Here is a 13986-nt window from a genome sequence, read left to right as displayed (position 1 = left end):
CAGCAGGGCTGTAATTCCTCCAAAGGCTGAAGGGGAGAATCTGTTCTTTGCTTTTTCCAGCTTCTGGTAGCTGTTGGCATTGTTTGGCTTGTGGTGGTACTCTCTCTCTCTCTCTCTCTGCTGTGTCTTCTTATCACCTTTTCTTCTGTGTATGTGTCTCAGAACTCCCTCTGCCTTTCCCTCACAGGCGCACGTGTGAGTGCATTTAAGGCCCACTCAGATAACCTGAGATAAGGTTCTCCTCTCAAGATCCTTAATCACATCTATTACCATGTAAGGTGATCTTCACAGATCCTAGGGATTCGGATGTGAGCATTCTCTTCTGGAGTCTCTACCATTCAGCCCACTGCACAAGGTAATGATGGCTCTCATTTTACATTATTTTACTAGATCACATGGCTAATGAATTGTGGAATTTGGCCTTCGAGGCCAAGTGCTAGTCCCATCTTTTAACCCTATATTATAAATCATAACAAGAAATAAGAGAGAGAAGAAGAAATAGCTAAGGCAGAAAACAAGAATAGAGGAGAATAGGGAAGTAGAAAACAGTTAAATTGCAGACTTGAGATTTGAGACAGTAGGCAAGAAGAAATACTGCTGTGAAAGAAGGCTAATAGATGAGCCTGGGGGCAATGGTCAGTTAATGTATAATTGAATTGCTACCATCTGGGGTTTTTCTTATCACCATACCTGCCGAGGTTTAGTGTTCCAGACCTGGAATTACCTACAGGGGAGATAATGTCATTTACTTACAATAGTTGGCATAATGCCTTGCAAATAATAGCATTTCACCATTGCAAAACACCATAGTTATCAGCTATAGTTACCGGTTAACATTTTTGTGCTCAAGTTCTGTAAAGACTATTGATCTGAAACTTTTCTAAACCTTGCAAATCATTACTTGCCAGACAACTAACACTCTCAGGCAAGTGGTAAACAATGCAGCTTTCATTTTTCCTGCTCCTTGTCCAGTGTTACCCTATTGAGAGAGACCACTGTTTTTAGACTACAGCTATTGTCAACTTTGGCTACACACTAGAATAACCTGGGGAACTTTAAAAACCCTGATGTCTGCACACCCCACGCCAATTAAAGAGCAACTTCCCGGAATGGGATCTGAGAGAAGAGGAACACAAACTTTTTACATTTATTTTTTAACTGTCACATTCACGTTTTAAAATTGATATATGGAATTTTATAATTTTAAAGAGTTGTAGAGTATTAATTTTCTAGCATATCATAAATACTGATTTAAAAATATAAAAGTCACATCATTTCTTTAAATGTATATAATGGGGGTTAAAAACCATAGTGTAACATTATAACTTCATTATCACTGGGAAATTTCCGATTATTCCTTTCCATTCCACACCCTCCGTAGAATTTTATCCTATTAATGTAATATATTCTCATCTTTAAATGTCTTTTATTTGTTACCCTATCATAATTGAATGGAGCAAACATATGGATATAAATTTGGATTGAGCTTTTAAATTTCCTGTGTCCACAGACTTTAAGTACTTAAATCTGGATTGTGGGATTGTTATAATTACTATTAGAACACAATTAATAAATGCAACATTAATATATTAAGAATAAACTGAATATGACATATATATATTTTTGAGCTACATGATTTATTTTGATAAAACGAACACTGAACAGATAATCTGATGGGTATAGGAGGACTTTGCTTATTTGGCATCTTTGCAGTTATTCTATGTTGGTGAATCTTAAAAGCCAAATCACTTATTTTTAATTAAAAATTTTTTTTATTTATTAAGTTTTTATTTTAATTCCAGTATAGTTAACATACAGTGTTGTATTAGTTTCAGGTGTACAAAATAGTGATACAACAATTCCATACAACACCTCGTGCTTATCATGTCAAGTGCACTCCCTAATCCCCATCACCTATTTCACCCATCCCCCCACCCACCTCCCCTCTGGTAACCATTAGTTTGTTCTCTGTAGTTAAAAGTCTGTTTCTGGATTTGTCTCTTTTTTTTTCTTTGCTCATTTGTTTTGCTTCTTAAATTCCACATATGAGTGAAATCATATAGTATTTTTCTCTGACTCACTTATTTTACTTAGCATTATACTCTCTAGCTCCATCCATGTTGCCAATAGCAAGATTTCATACTTTTTAATGGATGAATAATATTACATTGTATGGATATGGATATATATGCATATATATATAAGATGTGGAGTTGGAGAGGATGTGGAGAAAAGGGAACCCTTGTGCATGTTGGTGCATGTTGGTGAGAATGTGAACTGGTGTAGTCGCAGTGGAAAACAGTATCAAGATTCCTCAAAAAGTTAAAAGTAGAACTACCCTATGACCCAGCAATTGCACTACTGGGTATTTAGCCAAAGAACACAAAAACACTAATTCAAAGGGGATACGTGTACCCCTATGTTTATTGCAGCATTATGTATAATAGCCAAGAAATTATGGCCCAAGTGCCCATCGATAGATGAATGGATAAAGATCCAAGATTTCATTCTTTTATGGCTGAATAATATCCCACTATGTACCACCTCTTCATCCATTCATCTATCTAGTTTATTTTTGGTTTTGTTTCCCTTGTCTCAGGAGATATATCTAGAAAAATGTTGCTAAGGCTGATGTTAGTGACCTTACTGCCTGTGCTATCTTCAAGGATTTTTATGGTTTCAGGTCTCACATTTATGTCTTTAATCCAATTTAAATTTATTTTTGTGTATGATGTAAGAAAGTGGCCCAGTTTCATTCTTTTGCATGTAGCTTTCCAGTTTTCCCAACAACATTTGTTGAAAAGACTATCTTTTTCCCATTGCATATTCTTTCCTCCTTTGTCAAAGTTTAATTGACCATATAATTGTGGATTCATTTCTGAGTTTTCTGTTCTGTTCCATTCATCTATATGTCTATTTTTGTGCTAGTACCATAGTGTTTTGTCCCCCACGGCTTTGTAATATAGCTTGAAGTCTGGAATTGTGACATTTCCAGCTTTGCTTTTCTTTTCCAAAATGGCTTTGGCTATTCAGGGTCTTTCATGGTTCCATACAAATTTTAGGATTGTTCTAGTTCTGTGAAAAATGCTGTTGGTATTTTGATAGGGATTGCATTAAATGTGTAGATTGCTTTGGTTAGCATAGACATTTTAACATTGTTTGTTCTTCCAATCCATGAGCGTGGGATGTCTTTCTATTTCTTTGTGTCTTCAATTTCTTTCAGATGTTTTAGTTTTCAGAGTATAAGTCTTTCATCTCTTTGGTGAAGAATATTCCTGGGTACTTTGTTATTTTTGGTGCAATTATAAATGAGATTGTTTTTTAAATTTCTCTTTCTGTTGTTTCATTATTTGTGTATAGAAATCAACAGATTTCTGGGGCGCCTGGGTAGCGCAGTCGTTAAAGCGTCTGCCTTCCGCTCAGGGCGTGATCCCGGCGTGCCGGGATCGAGTCCCACATCGGCTCCTCCGCTGGGAGCCTGCTTCTTCCTCTCCCACTCCCCCTTGCTGTGTTCCCTCTCTCGCTGGCTGTCTCTCTGTCTCTGTTAAATAAATAAATAAAATCTTTAAAAAAAAAAAAAAAAGAAATCAACAGATTTCTGTATGTTGATTTTGTATCCTGTGACTTTACCGAATTCATTTATTAGTTCTAGCAGTTTTGTTTTGGTAGAGTCTTTTTGGTTTTCTGTATATAGTATCATACCATCGGCAAAGAGTGAAATTTTACTTCTTCCCTACCAATTTGGATGATTTTTATTCCTTTCTCTTGTCTGATCGTTTTGGCTAGGACTTCCAGTACTATTTGAATAACGTGGTGAGAGTAGACATCCTTGTTTTGTTCCTAACCTTAGAGAGAAAGCTCTCAGTTTTTTCCCCGTTAAGTATTATGTTAGCTGTGGGTTTTTCATATATGGCCTTTGTTATGTTAAGATATGTTCCTCTAAACCCACTTTGTTGAGGGTTTTTTTTAATCATGAATGAATGTTGTACTTTGTCAAATGCTTTTTCTGTGTCTATTGAAATGATCATATGGTTTTTATCCTTTCTCTTATGGACGTGATGTATTATGTTGATTGATTTGCAAATATTGAGCCACACTTGCATGTTGGGAGTGAATCCCACTTCATTGTGGCGAATGATTTTTTAAAATGTATTGTTGGATTTGGTTTGCTAGTATTTTGTTGAGGATTTTTGCATCTATGTTCATCAGAGATATGGGCCCTTAGTTCTCCTTTTTTGTGGTATCTTTATCTAGTTTGAATATCAGGGTGATGCTGGCCTGATAGAATGGATTTGGAAGTTTTCCTTCCTTTTCTATTTTTGGAATAGTTTGAGAAGAATAGGTTTCTATTCTTTAGATGTTTGGTAGAATTCCCCTATGAAGCTGTCTGGCCCTGGACTTTGGTTTGTTGGGAGTTTTTTTTTTTTTTTTTAAAGATTTTATTTATTTATTCGACAGAGATAGAGACAGCCAGCGAGAGAGGGAACACAAGCCCGGGGAGTGGGAGAGGAAGAAGCAGGCTCCCAGCGGAGGAGCCTGATGTGGGGCTCGATCCCATAACGCCGGGATCACGCCCTGAGCCGAAGGCAGGCGCTTAACCGCTGTGCCACCCAGGCGCCCCTGTTGGGAGTTTTTTGATTACTGATTCAATTTCCTTGCTAGTAATCAATTTGTTGAAATATTCCATTTTTTTTCTGCTTTGGTTTTGGTAGGTTATATATTTCTAGGAATTTATCCGTTTCTTCCAGGTTGTCAGTTTGTTGGCATTTGGGTCTATTACAATTGTTTAGATTTCTGTGCTGTTGGTTGTTATTTCTCCACTTTCATTAGCAATTTTGTGTGTTTGCGTCCTCTCTCTCTCTCTTTTTAATGTGTCCTGCTAGAGGTTTATCAATTTTGTTGATCTTTTCAAAGAACCAGGTCCCGGTTTCATTGATGTGATCTACTCTGTTTCTATATCATTTATTTCTGCTGCAATCTTTATTATTTCCTCCCTTCTCCTGGTTTTGGGTTTTGTTTGTTTTTCTTTCTCTAACTCTTTTAGGTGTAAAGTAAGATTGAGATTTTTTCTTGCTTCTTGAGCTAGGCCTGTTTTGCTATAAACTTCTCTTTTAGGACTGCTTTTCCTGTCCCAAAGGTTTTGGACCATTGTGTTTTCATTTTTGTTTGTTTCCATGTAGTTTTTGGTTTCTTAGTTGACTCAGTCATTACTAGTAGTATGTTATTTAAACGCCATGTATTTGTGGACTTTCCAGATTTTTTTCTTGGGGTTGATTTCTAATTTCATAGGGTTGTGGTCAGAAAAGATGCATGGCATGACTTTGATCTCTGAATTTGTTGAGGCTTGTTTTGCGGCCTAATATGTGATGTGTTATGGAGAACTGTTCCATGTGCACTTGAAAAGAATGTGTATTCTGCTGTGTTAGGATGAAATTTTCTGACTCTATCTGTTAAATCCATCTTGTCCATTGTGTTTCAAAGCCACTGTTCCCTTGTTGATTTTCTGTTTGGATAATCTGTCCATTGATGTAGTGGGATGTTAAAGTCCCTACTATTATTGTATTGCTATCAATTACTTCCTTTATGTTTGTTATTAACTGTTTCATATATTTGGGAGCTCCTATGTTGGGTGCATAAATATTTACAGTTGTTATAGCTTCTTGTCGGATTGTCCCCTTTATTATTATATGGTGTCTTTCTTTGTCTCATTACAGTCTTTTTTAAAAAAGTCTATTTCATCCAATAAAATATTTCCTATCTTGGCTTTCTTTTGACATTCATTTTCATGATAAATGTCTGTCCTCTCACTTTCAATCTGCAGGTGTCTTTTAGTCTGAAATGAGTATCTTGTAGGCAGCATATAGATGGGTCTTGGGGTTTTTTTGTTTTGTTTTTATCTATTCTTTCACCTTATGTCTTTTGATTGGAACATTTAGCGCACTGACATTCAAAGTAATTAATGATAGGTATGTATTTATTGCCGTTTAGTTACTTGTTCTGTAGTTGTTTCTGTAGTTTTTCTCTGATCCTTTCTTGCACTCTTTCATGGTTTGCTGGTTTCCTTTAGCGATATACTTGGATTCCTTTCTCTTTATTCTTTGCATATCTATCACTGGTTTTTGATTTGTGGTTATCATTAGGTTTTTATATATAACATGTGCATATCTCAGTCTATATTAAGTTGATGATTACTTAAATTTGAGCCATTCTTTACTCCTCTTCACCCCATGTTTTAGGTATATGTTGTCATATTTTACATCCTTTTGTTTTGTGAATCTTTTGACTGATTTTTACAGATACACTTATTTTTCATACTGTCATTTGTGGTCTTTCCTTTCCACTCATAGAGCCGCCTTTAGCATTTCTTGTGGGTCTGGTTTAGTGGCCATGAACTACTTTAGTTTTTGTTTGTCTGACAACCCCTTTACCTCTCCTTCTATTCTGAATGACAGCCTTACTGGATAGAGTATTCTCGGCTGCAGATTCTTCCCTTCCAGCACATTGAATATATCATGCCACCCTCTTCTGGCTTACAAAGTTTCTGCTGAAAAATAATAATAAATTAAAATAAATTAAAAAATGATAGCCTTATGGGGTTTCCCTGGTATGTGACTCCTTTCTTTTATTGCTTTAAAATTTTTTTCTTTATCACTACTTTTTGCCATTTTAATTACTATATGTCTTGGTGTGGACCTCCTTGGGTCAGTTTTTTTTGGGATCTCTGTGCCTCCTGGATCTTGGTATCTGTTTCCTTCCCAGATTATGGAATTTTTCAGCTATCATGTCTTCAAATACATTTTTTGCCCCCTTTTCTCTCTGCTCTTTTTCTGGGATCCCTATAATAAGAAATTATACACTTGATGGAGTCACTGAGTTCCCTAAGTCTATTCTCATTTTGCATAATTCTTTCTTCTCCCATTTGCTCAGCTTGATTAATTTACATTAGCCTGTCTTTCAGATCACTAATTCGTTCCTCTGCTTCCTATAGCCATCTGTGTATTCCATCAATTGTATTTTTAATTTCATTTATTGTGTCTTCAACTCTGTTTTTTTTTCTCTCTCTCTCTTTAAGGGTCTCACTGATATCCTCCACTCTTTTCTCAAGTCCAGTGAGATCTTTACAATCATTACTTAAAATTCTCTGTCAGGCATATTACTTAATCTGTTTGCTTAGGTCTTTTGCTGTGGTCTTGTCCTGTTCTTTCATCTGGGACATGCTCCTCTGTCTCCTCATTTTGTCTAACATTCTGTGTCTGTTTCTGTGTGTTAGGACAGTCAGCTATGTCCCCTACACTAGAAAGTAGTGGCCTTATGAAGATGAGGTCCTGTAGTGCCCTGCTGTGTAGTATTTCATGTTCCTCAGAACCTGGTACTTCAGGAAGTTTTTCTGTGTGTGTTGCATGTGCCCTGCTATTGTGGCTAAGCTGCTTTTTCTTTCAGTGTGGTCATCTGTAATGGTTTCCCTGTGGTGGGGCCAGTCTGGGGACTTCTTGGGCTTGAGTTGAGTCATACCAGGTGTTTGCCCAAGATGCAGTAACACCAAACTGCAGGGCATTTTCCCTGTGCTGTACCCTGAGTAGATTTCATTGGTGGGTGGGGCCTACAGATAGACCAGTTGTCTGCCTCCAGCCCACTGCTGAGGCCTCTATATGACGGGTGTGTGTGATTATCTTTCCCTCTCTCTGGGGCAAGAATCATTTGGAGTGGTGCTGGCCACCATAGGCGCTGCTTGCACACTGCCAGACCTGCAGCACTGCCCTGTATGGGCTCTGGCCAAGAGCATATTGGAGAGGGTGGTTCCCCTGAAGCACAGTGCAGGGGTGGTGTTGTGGATGGGGTGTTGACACCAGCAAGCTTTGTGGGCCATGGGAGGGACCCGGCAGCGCTGGCACTGAAGTGTCCATCAGCCTCCACAGAAGCACAGTGCAGGCAGCAGAGTGGTGGGGTAGTGGTGCCAGTAATCTTTGCACTCCTGGTTCCTCTGGGGAAGGGGCCCTGCCACAATGGACTAAGGCTAGTTGACAAGGGCAGGGTGGCAGTGTTAAGAAGTTAAGTAGGGAAGAGGGGGAGGGAAATGGCACCTGTCAGGTCCTTTATTCCTAGAGGGCTTCCTCAGTGATTTCTGTGCCTCCAGACACTCTCTGAGATAAGTAAATAACTTTCCCGCCCCTATGCCCCGGGCACTTTTCAAATCACTGCTTCTATGCTGTATCTCTAGGGGACTGTTTGTTGTACTGTCTCTTGAAGGGTGGGGACTCAGTTTCCTCTCACCCTCCTTGCTCTCCGAGAGCTGAACGAGCTGATTTTTTTTTTTTTAATTTCACATTTTAAGTCTCACTGGTTGTAAGAACTCACTTCCATGCCTGTGGTTCTCCCCCCTTCCCCCATCCACCACAGACAGCACTGTGAGTCCATTTAGCTCCTGACCATCCATGTCTCTGCCCTTCCTACCCTTTTCAGTGTAGCCTCTTCTCTGCATTTAGTTGTGGAGTTTATTCTGCCGGTCTTCTGGTCATTTTCTGAGTTATTTATACTGCTGTGAGTGTCCTCTAGTTTTATCTGTGGGTAAGGTGAGTCTAGGGTCATCCTATTCCACCATCTTCCCTGGAAGTCAATAAGGTATATTTATACATTGGAACGCACAGCAATAAAAAAGAATGAGAAATATTTACATATACATTAGCATGGTTGAATTTGAAAAGCATCATGTTGGGGTACCTGGGTGACTCAGTCAGTTGAGCATCTGACTCTTGGTTTTGGCTCAAGTCATGATCTCAGGGTTGTGAGATCAAGCCCTGCTTTGGGCTCTGCACTCAGTGTGGAGTCTGCTTGAGATTCTCTCTCTCCTTCTCCCTCTGCCCCTTCTGCTCATGCTCTCTATCTCTCTAAATAAATAAAATCTTTTTTTAAAAAAGAAAATCATCATGTTAAACCAGACATAAAATAATATATACTGTATGATTCCATTTGTACAAAAATTCTAGAAAATGCAAACGAATTTATAGTGACACAAGGCAGACTGGAAGCTGCCTGGGGCTGGCAGTGAAGAGAGGGATGGACTGCAAAGCATTATAGGGAAACTCATAGGGATGATGGAAATGTTCTGTAACTTGCATGTGGTGGTGAGTTCACAGGTGTAATTTATCAAAATTCATTGACTCATATAGCTTATATATCAATATAGTTGATAAAAATATGTTTCAGGTTTTTATAAATATTAAAAAGTAAAATCTTACTGGGAATATACAGAAGAATAAATCCCTACTCAAAGTAGTAAAAGTCTGTCTCTCATTTTGGAACCAAAGCTAATAGGGCTGTTCTGGATTCATCCCTGTCCCCCATATCTGACCTATTCTATCCCTAACTCGTCTCATTCCATCCACTTCTCACCCACCGGACCCAGACCATATGTCCATTTCTGGGACATGCTTCTCTCCATAACTTCGTTCAAGTCTTTCTTCAAGTATCATCTTTTTAATGAAGCCCATTCTGAACACTCTTTAAAATGGCAAGCTACATCTGCCTCACTATACTCTGGTCTCTTCTTCTCCACTCTTTATTCTGTAGACCTTAACATCTTCCAAGTATATAATTTACTCAGTATGTTTAGTGTTTATTGTCATTTAGGATGTAAATTCCATGAGGGCAGAAATCTTTGTTTTGTTCTCTGTCATGCCTAGAACTGTGCCTGGCATATACTTAGCACTCATTAAGTGTTGAATAAAAGATGAATGAAAGTGGATTTAAAACTGAAAACTTTTCAAGTTAGTGTATATTTGGGTCAATAAGATCCCTCATTAAACATTTTATACCTTTCTAGGGATTTTTATAAGGGTATCCTATCTGACACAAAAGCAAAAACAAAAATTTACACTTTAAGGCGGTTGATTCAGTGATTTCTGAGACAAAACTAGCTGGTTATAAATACTATGGAATTCAGGAGTACTAAGTGTAGTCACCGGTGAACTAACTCCAATAATGATATAGGGTCTTGAATATGAGGCAGAATTCTTTAAAGCTAAGCTCTCACACTTCTTCCTTAAAATGAGAATGCCAGACTTAGGAGGAAAAGCAAATTTGAGGGAAAGTAAATTTAGGATGGTTGTATAGATGTGTTTACTTGCCCAACTCGAAGTATAGAACTATTATCTGGGGGAACAAAACTCTTACATCCTCTAAATAGGGGGTTCTTTACATAAACTGAAAGAGTAGACCAGATGTAAAGAAGTAGGAGACAACTGTGAAGCAGGAGGGGTAGGGGAAGGATTCTGTTACATGCCCTTCCCTGTATAACATGACAGATTTATGCTTTCAGTCACGTCACTGAAACCTAGTTTCTCAGAGGCTTTATCATTTCTAAATCAGAGGAATGTCTACTTTTGACACATAAGTGTCAAAGCTTCGGTAGATTTCTGTATTACATATGTTAAGCACCCAAACCCAACAAATGGAAGTAGAAAGTCAGAACTGGGTCAGAAGAAACTGACCCAGTTGTGGGGTTATTTTCAGCAATTAAAGTACCTACTGAACTCTGAAGTAGATCAAGAAGACAATAGTCTCTAGGATATCCAATCCGGTGGCCCAATTAAGGATGGGATGAAGGCAAAATGTGCAGTGTTCAGAGGGAATGCAGACAACAGGCATTGCTCAGACAAGTAGAAGCAAGTAATGCCTCAGGAGGCAGGCAGAGGCTGGGGTAGACAAACAAAAGAGAGGGTTTGTTATGCAAAGGCTGGGAAACAAGTCAAGAAGGGCAGGGCGCAAGCAAGAACCCCAGTTCCTGCAGGAACTATTCAAGACACCTTGCAGTTGCAGGGACTGACCTGGAGCAGTACAATAGGTAGGGAAAACTCTCTTCTGAGAGCACCGAGGAAGCCACAGACCGTTCAGGTTTTCTTAGACTCTAGGTAGGACAGGGAAATTGTGATTCATGACGAATTTCAATTAGGGTCAGAAGTCTAACTTTGACAGTAATTTTGAGAGTCAACATGCACAGTGGGAATAGCACTTCCCTTATAGTCTTGTTTGAAGATCAAATTAGTTATGTTTATACTGCATTTAGAATAGTGCCTTACATAGTAAGCACTACATAGCAGGAGATACATCTTACAATAGGACATAATTTTGTGAAAATGCAGTGCCCAAGTTCTCACCCATCTGGTATGTAACAAAGATGATGTTGTACTTTCTGGAATAAAATATAAATTTAGACATTTCTTAAGTAATTTAAACTTTTTAAATTGCAAATGAAACTGAATATTGATGGATTTGAAAAATATTGCAGAGCTGATGAAAAGAATTATAAATAATGGCACAAGAAAAATGTATGAATGTTGCACATGTATCTGCACTTCTACTTTACCTGAATCACACCTAAAAATAACAAAAGAAGTAAATGAAAAATAAATGGCAAAAGACAACTAATGGCTAAATAGACTACAAGAAATAAAGATAATTGACAAATCAGTGAAGTGATAATACTTATGTATTGTATAAATAAACTATATAATACATGGTATATACAATACATAGAATTGTATAAAATGATATGAATTATTATTTAAAGGATATCTATCTCATCTTGTTCTCTGAGAAGAAAAATGTCACCATATAAATTGAAGTAGATAAAACGTTCTTTTTTTTTTTTAAGATTTTATTTGACAGAGAGAGAGAGAGAGCACAAGCAGGTGGAGCGGCAGGCAGAGGGAGAGGGAGAAGCAGGCTCCCCGCTGAGCAGAGAGACCAACATGGGGCTTGATTCCAGGACCCTGGGATCATGGCCTGAGCTGAAGGCAGATGCTTAATTGACTGAGCCACCCAGGCGTCCCTAGATAAAACATTCTTGTCATCAACTGGGCAGCCAGTTATTTTGTGCTCTAAATCCATCTTTCCATCTGAGAATAACTCTGGGTGACTAGCAATGACCTTTATTGCAATTCCATTATAGTTATTTAAAAATGATATAGATAGCCTCAAGCTCAAAAGGACCAAAATATGAATATTTGTGGAGGAACCTCTTTCTTCTGTGAACAGGAGCTCTCCTATGAACAGGAGCTGAATTTCAGGGCTCTTTTGAAGTTGAACTTGAAGCTGAATGGTATGGATTCCCCTCTCATAGATCCCAGATCTGACTTCAACTCATTGAGAAGACTTTAGTTCACCCCAGATGCGAGTTCTGTGGTTGCTATAGCACTATTTCTCGAAGATGGGGCTACGGATCTGCTACATCAGAATGGCCTCTTGTGCTCAATAAAAAAGATAACAAATGGGCCAGAGAAGGTTTGCAGATGGCAAAGAAGCACATGAAAAGGTGCTCCTCATCCTATGTCAGCAAGGAAATGCAAATTAAAGCAACAATAAGATACCACCACATACCTATTAGAGCGGCCAAAATCCAGAACGTGGACAACACGAAATGCTGGCGAGGATGTGGGACAGCAGGAACTCCCATTCATTGCTGGTGGGAATGCAAAATGGTACAGCCACTTTGGAAGACAATTTGACAGTTTCTTTCTTTCTTTCTTTCTTTCTTTCTTTCTTTCTTTCTTTCTTTCTTTCTTTCTTTCTTTCTTTCTTTCTAAGATTTTATTTATTCATTCAACAGAGAGAGACAGCCAGCGAGAGAGGGAACACAAACAGGGGGAGTGGGAGAGGAAGAAGCAGGCTCCCAGCGGAGGAGCCCGATGTGGGGCTCGATCCCAGAACTCTGGGATCACACCCTGGGCCGAAGGCAGACGCTTAACGACTGAGCCACCCAGGCGTCCCTGACAGTTTCTTATAAAACTAAACATACTCTTAACCATACAAACCATTAATCATATTTACCCAAAGGAGTTGAAAACTTATGTCTACACAAAAACCTGCACATAGATGTTCATAGCAACTTTATTCATAATTGTTAAAACCTGAAAGCAATCAAGATACCCTTCAGTAGGTGAATGGATAAATAAACTGTGGTCCATCCAGACAATGGAATATTATTTAGCACTAAAAAGAAATGAACTATCAAGCCATGAAAAGACATGGCGGACTTAAATGCATATTACTAAAATGAAAGAAACTAATCAGAAAAGACTACATACTCTATGATTCCAACTACGTGTATGAGATTCTGGAAAAGGCAAAACTATGGAAATAGTAAAAAGATCAGTGGTTTCTAGGGGTAGGTGGGGTAGGAGGGATGATTAGGTGGGTCATAGAGGATTTTTAGGGCAATGAAACTACTCTGTATCATACTATAATGGTAGATATATGGCGTTATACATTTGTCCAAAGCCATAGAATGTACAAGAGTGAGCTGTAATGGAAACTATGGGCTTTGAGTGATAATAATGTGTTAATGTAGGCTCATTAGTTGTAATAAATGCACCATTCTGGTGGGGGGATGTTAATAATGGAGGAGACTGTGCATATGTGGGGGCATGAGGTATTTGGGAAATCTCTGTACCTTCCTCTAGATTTTGCTATGAATATAAAACTGCTCTAAAAATAGTCTATTTATAAAACAAAGTCCCCACCAGTTCCAGTACCCAATCCCAGACCTACAGGGTCACAATCTCTGAGGATAGACCCCTTGAATCTTCATTTTCTGCAAGTAACCCAGATGATTCTTATGCCCACTGAAATTTAAAATCTGCATTGGGGTACATAAGTCTGCTTCCTCAGCTCAGGCTGCCCAGCATGGGAACAGTTCAGTACCCAGCTGGCTAAGGTTGAAGGCAATAGAGACTGAAGCAAGCTGGATTGGGCTCTTGCTCTTTAATCCAGCAAATATTCTTCCCAGGCTCTCTCATTCACTTTGTTAACCTCAAGTGGTAGTGTAATATACACACCGTTCTTGATTTTGTTGTTATTATTACTGTTTTACATTAGCAGTATATCAGGACGTAGAGAACTGCTTTTTTTTTTTTTTTTTTTTAAGATTTTATTTTTAAGTAATCTCTACACCCAACATAGGGCTGGAACTCACAACCCCGAGTCAAGAGT

At 38.5% G+C, this 13986-nt stretch overlaps 1 pseudogene; it reads right to left on the bottom strand.

Annotated features, from left to right (window-relative positions):
* The window catches only part of LOC103667983, a 21524-nt pseudogene extending 9069 nt beyond the window's left edge, over nucleotides 1–12455 (bottom strand).
* Nucleotides 12456–13986: the final 1531 nt, after the last annotated feature.

Source organism: Ursus maritimus, unplaced genomic scaffold (assembly GCF_017311325.1).
Source record: "Ursus maritimus isolate PB19 unplaced genomic scaffold, ASM1731132v1 scaffold_7, whole genome shotgun sequence".
In the NCBI taxonomy this organism is placed as follows: Eukaryota; Metazoa; Chordata; class Mammalia; order Carnivora; family Ursidae; genus Ursus; species Ursus maritimus.
The sequence above is the reverse complement of the archived record's forward strand: the minus strand, read 5'-3'. Positions and strand labels throughout refer to the sequence as shown.